The following is a 12,372-nucleotide window of genomic DNA, read 5'->3' as shown; positions in this document are numbered from 1 at the left end:
CCAAATCTGCTCTCAATCATGAATTTCCTTAGATTGCTAGGGACGTTAGATATATTGCCCCTACATTGCCAGGGAAATACAATGCATTCTCGTTGCCACCAGGGATCAGGTGTGGATACTCACTTCCCTGGATTGATCAACCCAAAAATGATGCCACAGAAAATGCGAACACCCTCAGCTCCACACTGAAGGAAGCCAACGTCCATTACCTCCCTCGTCAAACCAAATAGGAATATAGAAACAGGAGTAGGCCACTCAGCCCCTTGAGCCTGTTCCGCCATTGAGTTAGAACATGGCTGATCTATACCTCAATTCCATTTACACGCATTGATCCATATCCCTTGATACCTTTACCCAAGAAAAATCTATTGATCTCAGTCTTGAAAATTTCAATTGACCCAGCATCCACAGTCTTTTGGAGAGAGCGTTCCAGATTCTGACTACCCTTTGTGTGAAAAAATACTTCCAGAGTTCACTCTTAAATGGCCCAGCTCTAATAAGATTATGGCCTTTTGTTCTGGATTCCAAGCCTAAAAACTAAACAGTTAAAAAGAGCAGGAAACTAGTTTAAAGTAGATAAATGAATTAGTTTAATAAAAACAAAAAATGAACCATGTCAACTTTACATAAAAAGTTTGATTAATTAAATGTATAAAACAAGGTTAGATAGGGACGGCAGGGCAGGTGGTGTGTCGTAACTGCAGCGTGTGGGAGTTGGTGGAGACCAGCGAGATCCCGAGCCACCACATCTGCTGTGAGCAACTCAAGGAACTTTGGCTCAGAGTTGTTGAGCTGGAGTCCGATCTGCAGACATAGTGATGCATCAGGGAGGGGGCGAGTTATCTGGGCGCTTTGATCCGGGGGAAGTCACACCCCTAAGGTTAGGTAATGGTTTAGGTTGGTCAGTGGTCAGGGACAGGAGGATGTGACTGCGACTCTGGCAGGCACGGGGATCCAGGATGCAGTGATAGGGGAGCCTCAGCGTTTGTCCTTGTCCAACAGGTATGAGGTACTTGTTAGTGCATGGATGAGAACAAAGACTGCAAGGAGGATGGGCAGTTTGACCATGGCACCGAGGTACAGGAGGCCATTCAAGTGTGGGGAGTCAAAAGGAATGTGGTAGTAGTAGGGGATAGTATAGTCAGGGGATAGATATTGTTCTCTGCAGCCATGACCGCGAGTTCCGAAGGCTGTGTTGCCTGCCTGGTGCTAGGGTTAAGGATATCTCCTCGCGGTTGGAGAAAAACTTGGAGCATGAGGGGGAGTATCCAGTTGTTAAGGTCCACGTAGGAACCAATGACATAGGTAGAGCTATGTATGAGGTTCTGCTGAGGCAGTTTGAGGAGCTAGGATCCAAACTAATAAGCAGAACCTCAAAGATAATAATCTCTGGATTACTACCTGAGCCACGCGCAAATTGGCATTGGGTCAAACAGATCAGAGAGTTAAATGCGTGGCTCAAAGAGTGGTGTGGGAGACAGGAGTTTTGATTCATGGGGTACTGGCACCAGTACTGGGAAAAGAGGAAGCTGTTCCATTGGGACGGGCTCCACTTAAACCAGGCTGGGACCAGTGTCCTGATGAATTGAATAATTAGGATGGTAGATAGAGCTTTAAACTAAAAAAGGGGGGGTGGAAAGAGGATTCAGGTAAGGGTAAATCTATATATCTAATGAGAAAAGTCAGGGCCGTGGAACAGTGTAACGATTTGGGTAAAGATAAGCAGAGTGTGTCAGGAAGAGATGGAGAGTTTAATGGTAATAGTGCATCAGTGAATAAGGTCAGATCAGGGAAAAGTTGAAATTAAAGATGCTTTATCTGAATGCACAAAGACAGACAAAATGGAAAAGTGGAAAAGGACTGGAGTGGGGTAGCCCTGATAATAAAGGATGACATGAAGACAGTGGTGAGACAGGATCTTGGCTCGGAAGATCAGGAAATAAGAAATAACAAAGAGCAGAAAACACTGGTGGGAATAGTTTATAGACCCTCTAACAATAGTTATACTGTTGGACAGAGTATTAATCAAGAAATAAGGGGCCTATAACAAAGGTAATGCAATAATCGTGGGGGACGTTAATTTTCAAATAGAATGGGCAAATCAAATTGGCAAAAATAGTTTGGAGGATGAGTCCATGGAATGCATTCAAGACAGTTTCCTAAAACAATATGTCATGGAACCAACCAGGGAACAGGCTATTTTAGATCTTGTCTTGTGTAATGAGACAGGGTCACTTAGTAATCTCATAGAAAGGGATCATCTGGGGAAGAGTGATCATAATATGATAGAATTTCACATTGAGTTCAAGATTGACGTACTTAAGCCCAAAACTAGAGTCTTAAACTTAAACAAAGTCAATTACATAGGTATGAGGGGTGAGTTGGCTAAGCTTGATTGGGAAATTAGATTAGAAGATATGACGGTAGATAAGCAATGGCGAATATTTAAAGAAATATTTCATAATTCTCAATGAATATACATTCCATTGAGAAATAAAATCCCCATGAGAAAAGTGATCCAACTGTGGCTAATTAAATAAGTTAAGGATAGTATTAGATTAAAATAAGAGGCTTGGAATGTTGCCAAGAAGAGTAGTAAGCCTGAGGATTGGGAAAGTTTTAGAAACCAACAAAGGATAACCAAAAAATTGATAAAGAGGAAGAAAATAGAATATAAGAGTAAACTAGCAAGAAATATAAAAAGATTGTAAGAGCTTCTACAAGTATGTAAAAAGAAAGAGAGTAGTGAAAGTAAATGTGGATCCCTTAGAGGCTGAGAAAGGAGAAATTATAATGAGGAATCAGGAAATGGCAGAAATGTTAAACAAATATTTTGTATCTGTCTTCACAGTAGAAGGCACAAAAAACATACCAGAAATAATGGGGAACCAAGGGTCTAATGAAAGTGAGTAACTTAAAGTAATTAATATTAGCAAAGAAAATGTACTGGAGAAATTAAAGGGACTAAAAGCCAATAAATCCCCTGGACCTGATGGGCTACATTCTAGGGTGCTAAAGGAGGTGGCTGCAGAGATAGTGGATGCATTGGTTGTGATCTTACAAAATTCCCTAGATTCTAAAATGATCCCAGTGGATTGCAAGGTAGCAAATGTAACCCCGCTATTCAAGAAAGGAGGGAGAGAGAAAACAGGGAACTACAGGCCAGTTAGCCTGATATCAGTCGTCAGTAAAATGCTGGAATTCATTATTAAGGACGTGGTAACAGGGCACTTGGAAAATCGTAATATGATTAGGCAGAGTCAACATGGTTTTATAAAAGGGAAATTGTGTTTGACAAATCTATTAGAGTTTTTTGAGGATGTAACTAGCAGGGTATAAAGGGGAACCAGTGGATATAGTATATTTGGATTTTCAAAAGGCATTCGATATGGTGCCACATAAAAGGTTATGATGTGGAGATGCCGGTGATGGACTGGGGTTGACAATTGTAAACAATTTTACAACACCAAGTTATAGTCCAGCAATTTTATTTTAAATTCACAAGCTTTCGGAGGCTTCCTCTTTCGTCAGGTGAACGATGTGAAAATTCACATTGTTCACCTGACGAAGGAGGAAGCCTCCGAAAGCTTGTGAATTTAAAATAAAATTGCTGGACTATAACTTGGTGTTGTAAAATTGTTTACATAAAAGGTTGTTACACAAGATAAGAGCTCATGGGGTTGGGGGTAATATATTAGCATGGATAGAGGATTGGTTAACGGACTGAAAACAGAGTAGGATTAAACGGGTCATTTTCAGGCTGACAGGCTGTTATTTGTGGAGTGCCACAAAGATCAGTGCTTGGGCCTCAGCTATTTACAATCTATATTAATGATTTAGATGAAGGGACCGATTGTAATTTTTTTTTTATTCGTTCATGGGATGTGGGCGTCGCTGGCGAGGCCGGCATTTATCGCCCATCCCTAATTGCCCTTGAGAAGGTGGTGGTGAGCTGTCTTCTTGAACCGCTGCAGTCCGTGTGGTGAAAGTTCTCCCACAGTGCTGTTAGGAAGGGAGTTCCAGGATTTTGACCCAGCGACGATGAAGGAACGGCAATATATAATACCAAGTAAAGTATCCAAGTTTGCTGACGATACAAAGCTAGGTGGGAAAGTAAGCTGTGAAGAGGACAAAAAAAAAGTCTGCAAAGGGTTAAAGACAGGTTAAGTGAATGGTCAAGAAGGTGTCAGATGGAGTATAATGTGGGGAAATGTGAGGTTATTCACTTTGGGAGGCAGAATAGAAAAACAGAATATTTTTTAAATGGTGAGAAACTATTAAATGTTGTTCAGAGGGATTTGGGTGTCCTTGTACACAAAACACAGAAAATTAGCATGCAGGTATAGGAAGCAATTAGGAAGGCAAATGGTATGTTGGCCTTTATTGCAAGGGGGGGTGGAGTACAAGAGTAAGGATGTCTTGCTACAATTGTACAGGGCCTTAGTGAGACCATACCTGGAGTACTGTGTACAGTTTTGGTCTTTTTACCTAAGAAAGCATATATGTGCCTTAGAGGCAGTGCAACAAAGGTTCACTAGATTGATTCCTGGGATGAGAGGGTTGTCCTGTGAGGAGAGATTGTGTAGAATGGGTCTTTACTCTCTGGAGTTTAAAAGAATGAGAGGTGATCTCAATGAAACATATAAGATTCTGAGACGGCTTGACAGGGTAGATGCTGAATGGCTGGAGACCCTAGAACTAGGGGGCATAGTCTCAGGATAAGGGGTCGCCCATTTAGGACTGAGATGAGGAGTACCCCCCAAGGGTTGTGAATCTTTGGAATTCTGTACCCCAGAGGGCTGTGGATGCTCAGTCATTGAATATATTCAAGGCTGAGATCAATAGATTTTTGGATTCTAAGGGAATCAAGGGATATGGGGATCGGGCAGGAAAGTGGAGTTGAGTTCAAAGATCAGCCATGATCTTACTGAATGTCTGTGCAGGCTCGAGGGGCCGTATGGCCTACTCCTGCTCCTATTTCTTATATTCTTATGTTCTCATCAGATGAAATAGTTTATCTGTATCCACCTTATCAAATTCCTTTATAATTTTAAACACCACAATTAGATCATCCCTCAACCTTCTAAACTCAAGGGAATGCAAACCAAGTTTATGCAACCTGTCCTCATAATTTAACCCTGTAAGCCCTGATATCAATCTGGTGAATCTACGCTGTACCCCCTCCAAGGAAATATTTTTGCTGAGGTTCGGTGCCCAAAACTGAACACAGTACTCCAGATGGGGTCTGATCAAGGCTCTGTACAAATGAAGCATCATCTCCTCACTTTTGTATTCCAGCCCCCTTAAGATAATGGCCAACATTCCATTAGCCTTTTTGATTGCTTTTTGTACCCGTGCACTCGCTTTTAGTAATTTGTGTACATGGACACTCAAATCTCTTTGCTCCTCCACAGCTCCTAGTCTCTCACCATTAAGAAAATATTGTGATTTGTCTTCCTCGGGTCCAAAGTGGTTGACTGCCAACGTTCCCACATTGAAGTAAATCTGTCATAGTTTTGCTCACTCTCTTAGTCTGTCTATGTCCCTTTGTAACTTCCTACTCCCATCTACACAACTTATGTGCTGCCTAATTTTGTGTTATCTGTAAACTTGGATATACAACACTCTATTCTTTCAAATAAATGAAAATAAAAATCAGGAGAGATGTAAAATGGGTTGGGGATTTGCTATCATCCATTTTACACCATCGCACGAAGTCAAGTTCTACCCCAAAGAGTTTTGATAAGTAAATAGAGAAAATCAATTCCCACTGGTCACTGAATCAGTATGTAGAAGATATAAATTTAAGATTATCACAAGAACAAAGAAAGAGTTAGGAGGATTCCTTTTTACACAGAGGGTTATTAGGACATGGAATGCCCTACCAGAAACAATGAAGGAAGGAGAATTCATAATAGCTTTTAAAAAGGAAATGATAATTATTTTAAAAAGAAAATTTCTAAAGGTATGGGAAAGGGCAGGAAATCGGGACTAAGTGGATAATTCTTTGAGAGAGATGGCACAGGTGTGATGGGCTGAATGGCCTCCTTCTGTGCTGTAAAATTCCATGATAAATCAATGCCTTAACAAATAATATGGAACAATAATAAAGAAAAGGTTTTTATTTCCTTTGTGCACTATTTGTATTGCATTGGTGAACACACTTACATCAAATTCTTTTTTATTATGTGTTCATGGGGATGTGGGCATCACAGCATTTATTGCCCATCCCTAATTGCCTTTGAGAAGGTGGTGGTGAGCCTCCTTCTTGAACCGCTGCAGTCCGTGTGTTAAACGGACTTGACTGTGCCATTCTACAATTCTTGAGCCCATTCACTTTAACCCAAACTATTAACCAGTGATCTTTGTAACACAAAGTATGGTTCCCTCAACCTGATAATGGAACACGTAATTTTTCTTTTCCTAGTCCAGTCTACTTTAGATATTCCATTTTAGCCATTAGTACTGTGCGATTTTAATATAGTCCCCACCACTTAAACCGCTCACGTTTAAATCCAGCAATCATTTAAATCGACAACCATTTCCCATTTCCATTATAGTCAATTACAAAATTGCCGCTTAAAACATGTTGAGCATGCCGGGTATTTCGGACAGAACGGGTGTTCACTCAATACTTCGCAGCTTGTTAAGGTTGTATACTAGTGTTGGGTTATAGCCTGCATTACTCAGCACTGACTGCAATAACAAAGTACACAGCAGCTCGTTAAGGTCCAAAGTACAAAGTATTCCAACAGATAGTTGCTACAGTATGACGACCACCCCACCACCTAACCTTAAAACTGGACTTCAATTCTCATCATTAATTTTCAGCTTTCTGACTACACCCAACGAAGGGATATTCTAAAATATCCAAAATCATTACGTACTCTACAAAGGAATAACTGATAAAATGATTTTTTTTATACGCAGTTGTTGACATTTTAACATTAAACCTATTTAACTGATATTTCAGTTTTTTTCTTCTGAACATCATGAGTGTTGCAGATGGAAGGGATAAACCGTCCAACACATATAGTGGGCAAATTGTGTTAGTACCAACAAACCCACTATAAGCGATGAGGACTGTATCTACAAAATCCTAAATTTGGGAAACTCACATGGGTCCAAACCATGTCATTTTTCAAAAACAGGGAGACTCTTATTAAGCTATCATCCACAGCATCTTGACCTAGGTGGATCATGATCCCAGTTCAAGGAGACACCACATGACAGGAATATCCTGTCAAACAGTGTAAACAACAGATCAGTCAATTGGCCAAACTTCCAGAAGGACTTCTAAAACACAATAGAAAGGATTTAATAATATTAATATTCCAATATTGGCCCTGATCCATTACACCATGGCTAGGAATTTAGACAGGTCCATAAAATGTGAGGGAGGTGACCAATCTCCTCTGCAGTCCTTCCAGCCTTCTTTAGAACATAAGAACATAAGAAATAGGAGCAGGAGTAGGCCAATCGGCCCCTCGAGCCTGCTCCGCCATTCAATAAGATCATGGCTGATCTGATCCTAACCTCAAATCTAAATTCATGTCCAATTTCCTGCCCGCTCCCCATAACCCCTAATTCCCTTTACTTCTAGGAAACTGTCTATTTCTGTTTTAAATTTATTTAATGATGTAGGGGAAATAAATAGTGATGTCTTGAGGAGTGTACATATTACAGAGAGGGAGGTGCTGAAAGTCTTAACGCGCATCAAGGTAGATAAATCTCCGGGACCTGATGAAATGTATCCCAGGACGTTATGGGAGGTTAGGGAGGAAATTGCGGGTCCCCTAGCAGAGATATTTGAATCATCGACAGCTACAGGTGAGGTGCCTGAAGATTGGAGGGTAGCAAATGTTGTGCCTTTGTTTAAGAAGGCGGCAGGGAAAAGCCTGGGAACTACAGACCGGTGAGCCTGACATCTGTAGTGGGTAAGTTGTTAGAGGGTATTCTGAGAGACAGGATCTACAGGCATTTGGAGAGGCAGGGACTAATTAGGAACAGTCAGCATGGTTGTGTGAGAGGAAAATCATGTCTCACGAATTTGATTGAGTTTTTTGAAGGGGTAACCAAGAAGATAGATGAGGGCTGTGCAGTAGACGTGGTCTACATGGACTTTGGCAAAGCCTTTGACAAGGTACCGCATGGTAGGTTGTTACATAAGGTTAAATCTCACGGGATCCAAGGTGAGGTAGCCAATTGGATACAAAATTGGATTGACGACAGAAGACAGAGGGTGGTTGTAGAGGGTTGTGTTTCAAACTGGAGGCCTGTGACCAGCAGTGTGCCTCAGGGATTGGTGCTGGGTCCACTGTTATTTGTTATTTATATTAATGATTTGGATGAGAATTTAGGAGGCATGGTTAGTAAGTTTGCAGATGACACCAAGATTGGTGGCATTGTGGACAGTGAAGAAGGTTATCTAGGATTGCAACGGGATCTTGATAAATTGGGCCAGTGGGCCGATGAATGGCAGATGGAGTTTAATTTAGATAAATGTGAGGTGATGCATTTTGGTAGATCAAATCGGGCCAGGACCTACTCCGTTAATGGTAGGGCGTTGGGGAGAGTTATAGAACAAAGAGATCTAGGAGTACAGGTTCATAGCTCCTTGAAAGTGGAGTCACAGGTGGATAGGGTGGTGAAGAAGGCATTCAGCATGCTTGGTTTCATTGGTCAGAACAATGAATACAGGAGTTGGGATGTCTTGTTCAAGTTGTACAAGACATTAGTTAGGCCACACTTGGAATACTGTGTACAGTTCTGGTCACCCTATTATAGAAAGGATATTATTAAACTAAAAAGAGTGCAGAAAAGATTTACTAGGATGCTACCGGCACTTGATGGTTTGACTTATAGGGAGAGGTTGGATAGACTGAGACTTTTTTCCCTGGAGAGTAGGAGGTTTAGGGGTGATCTTATAGAAGTCTATAAAATAATGAGGGGCATAGATAAGGTAGATAGTCAAAATCTTTTCCCAAAGGTAGGGGAGTCTATAACGAGGGGGCATAGATTTAAGGTGAGAGGGGAGAGATACTAAAGGGTCCAGAGGGGCAATTTTTTCACTCAAAGGGTGGTGAGTGTCTGGAACAAGCTGCCAGAGGCAGTAATGGAGGCGGTTACAATTTTGTCTTTTAAAAAGCATTTGGACAGTTACATGGGTAAGATGGGTATAGAGGAATATGGGCCAAGTGCAGGCAATTGGGACCAGCTTAGTGGTATAAACTGGGTGACATGGACATGTTGGGCCGAAGGGCCTGTTTCCATGTTGTAAACTTCTATGATTCTATGATTCTATTCTATGATGTAGCTTCCACAGCTTCCTGGGGCAGCAAATTCCACAGACCTACTACCCTTTGAGTGAAGAAGTTTCTCCTCATCTTAGTTTTGAAAGAGCAGCCCCTTATTCTAAGATTATGCCCCCTAGTTCTAGTTTCACCCATCCTTGGGAACATCCTTACCGCATCCACCCGATCAAGCCCCTTCACAATCTTATATGTTTCAATAAGATCGCCTCTCATTCTTCTGAACTCCAATGAGTAGAGTCCCAATCTACTCAACCTCTCCTCATATGTCCGCCCCCTCATCCCCGGGATTAACCGAGTGAACCTTCTTTGAACTGCCTCAAGAGCAAGTATGTCTTTTCTTAAGTATGGAGACCAAAACTGTATGCAGTATTCCAGGTGCGGTCTCACCAATACCTTATATAACTGCAGCAATACCTCCCTGTTTTTATATTCTATCCCCCTAGCAATAAAAGCCAACATTACGTTGGCCTTCTTGATCACCTGCTGCACCTGCATACTAACGTTTTGATTTTCTTGCACTAGGACCCCCAGATCCCTTTGTACTGCTGTACTTTCCAGTTTCTCGCCATTAAGATAATAACTTGCTCTCTGATTTTTCCTGCCAAAGTGCATAACCTCACATTTTCCAATATTGTATTGCATCTGCCAAATCTCTGCCCACTCACCCAGCCTGTCTATATCCCCCTGTAGGTTTTTTATGTCCTCCTCACTCTCCACTTTCCCTCCCATCTTTGTATCATCTGCAAACTTTGATATGTTACACTCGGTCCCCTCCTCCAAATTGTTAATATGGATTGTAAAGAGTTGGGGACCCAGCACCGACCCCTGCGGAACACCACTGGCTACTGGTTGCCAGTCCGAGAATGAACCATTTAGTTATTGCAATGGTTCCAATGGTGTGTAGTATACCCAATACAGCATCTTGATGACTTCCTGAGTCTGTCACTAATCACCATATGTAAGGAGCCAAGCAAAATTTGTTGTAGCTAAATCCATGTGTGAGAGGCTTGATTGAACGCTGACACATAATCTTCTCTATTGAATCATTTGGCTTCATGCACATTGATTACTACTAAACTGGAAAGGTCCACTAATGCATACTCATCATTAAGCTAGCTATGATTAGTTGATTTATTAGCTACACATAGATAATTTTGAAAAATATAATAATAAACTTTTTCTGGCACTTTAACTTCAACTATAAGTGCCAGTTTCTATAATTTACAGAAAGATTTGATGGGCTAAGTTTTCTTTCCGCTTTCCAATTGTCATTTTATTACAGCCACAATGACATTAATCTGGCCAAAATTATGTGTTCCTAAATAAAGCTAATTTGGGTCAATTTAGCTGGAAGATTTGGTTCACCCCGAGTAATCTTCTGTGTATGACTAAAGTGCCTTGATGTTTATATTCGTGCTGCTGTCTTCTTTATGTACAATCAACAAGATTTTCCAGCTGTATGACATTTCATCAATAAGGAATGCCAATGACACAGTTCAATAAGAATTATTCTAAATATCCAGTGAAAAGTAAATAAAAATAAATGGCCAATTGGATTCCACATCTGGCGAATGTCAGCAATGTATTGAGTGCTTTCCAGCACACATAATCTGTTTTGAAAGAATAAAGAAGAGTTGTAAGGTGGGAGTTCAGTCATATTAGATCTTTCAATATCGGACTAGCTTTCAATAAATATCAAATAACATTCAAACATTTATTAACTTATTCACTGCGCACAGTTATTGAATTTATTTACGAGTCTTCACTGTTCATAAATATACTCTCACTTCAAATTAGTATAGAAGTTATTAGGGATGTCATTTTCAAAGAAATGTAATAAATCCTAATTTTAGTGCAATGTTATAGAGATGATGCATTGTAACAGCTGGGAGCTGAGCCCTTTTTCTCGCGCGACCTTGTATTGTCTTTCTAATTTTTTGTTTTACATTTTCAGTACTCCTGCATCTTGATCAGGCTTGTTCTGAACAATTCTGTTTTTTCTAATGTATTTCCCTTTTGGTTGAACCTCTCCTGTGTGTGTGAACATTTGGACACAATGGACCGATGTAAGGAACTGCTCTGTCCAGGGTGATGTCGAGATTCTTGAGTGTTGTTGCAATTGCACCCATCCAGGCAAGTGGTGATAGACTAGAACTAAGGGGCATAGTCGCAGGATAAGGGGTCAGCCATTTAAGACTGAGATGAGGAGGCATTTCTTCACTCAGAGGGTTGTGAATCTTTGGAATTCTCTACCCCAGAGGGCTGTGGATGCTCAGTTGTTGAGTATATTCAAGGCTGAGATGGAAAGATTTTTGGACTCTAGGGGAATCAAGGGATATGGGGATCGGGTGGGAAAGTGGAGTTGAGGTCAAAGATCAGCCATGATCTTATTGAATGGCGGAGCAGGCTTGAGGGGCAGTATGGCCAACTTCTACTCCTATTTGTTATGTTTCTTATGTTCTTATGTGATTATTCGATCACATTCCTGACTTGAACCTTGTAAATGGTGGAGAGTATTTGAGGGGTCAGCAGGTGATCCACTTTTAATAGAGCACTCAGCCTCTGCCCCGCTCCTGTATTGTTATTGACATAGCTGGTTCAGTTAAGCTTCTGGACAACAGTGACTTCCACAAGATGTTGATGGTGGGTGACTCGACGATGGCAGTGGCAGCGAAGATCGTGGAGGGTGGGGCGTGCTTGGGCTTTTTCTTGTTGGAGCAACAGAAGCCCCGTGGAGATTCATCCCCATTGTATTGGAAATGTTATTCCAAAATCATGCTTCAAAGAAATCTCGGGGGTGAATTTCTGCGAGGGGAGGGTCCAATCGCTCGTCCACTGTAAATTTGGTAGAAGATTTGCGGAAACCCTGGAAAAATGGTATAATTTAAGTTACGTTGGGCGAGTGTGAGAATCCTCGCGGAAATTTCCCCCCCTCCCCTCAACCCATCCCCAAATTTAGTTCAGTGCATTTTTTTTTTTGGAGGGGGGGGGGTTTGCTGGATTTGTAACAAGATAAAGTTGGAGTAAATCATTTTCCAGCTAATGCACAATTTGTCCT

General features: G+C 41.2%; 1 long non-coding RNA gene across 1 annotated transcript in view; it reads right to left on the bottom strand.

The window, feature by feature from the left end:
• The window catches only part of LOC137321482 (uncharacterized), a 72,526-nt gene that overhangs the window by 17,583 nt on the left and 42,571 nt on the right, over nt 1-12,372 (bottom strand). The gene's annotated exons all lie outside the window — the stretch shown is intronic.

Source organism: Heptranchias perlo, chromosome 5 (genome assembly GCF_035084215.1).
Source record: "Heptranchias perlo isolate sHepPer1 chromosome 5, sHepPer1.hap1, whole genome shotgun sequence".
Lineage (NCBI taxonomy): Eukaryota > Metazoa > Chordata > Chondrichthyes > Hexanchiformes > Hexanchidae > Heptranchias > Heptranchias perlo.
This window is presented reverse-complemented; position numbering and strand designations above follow the sequence as displayed.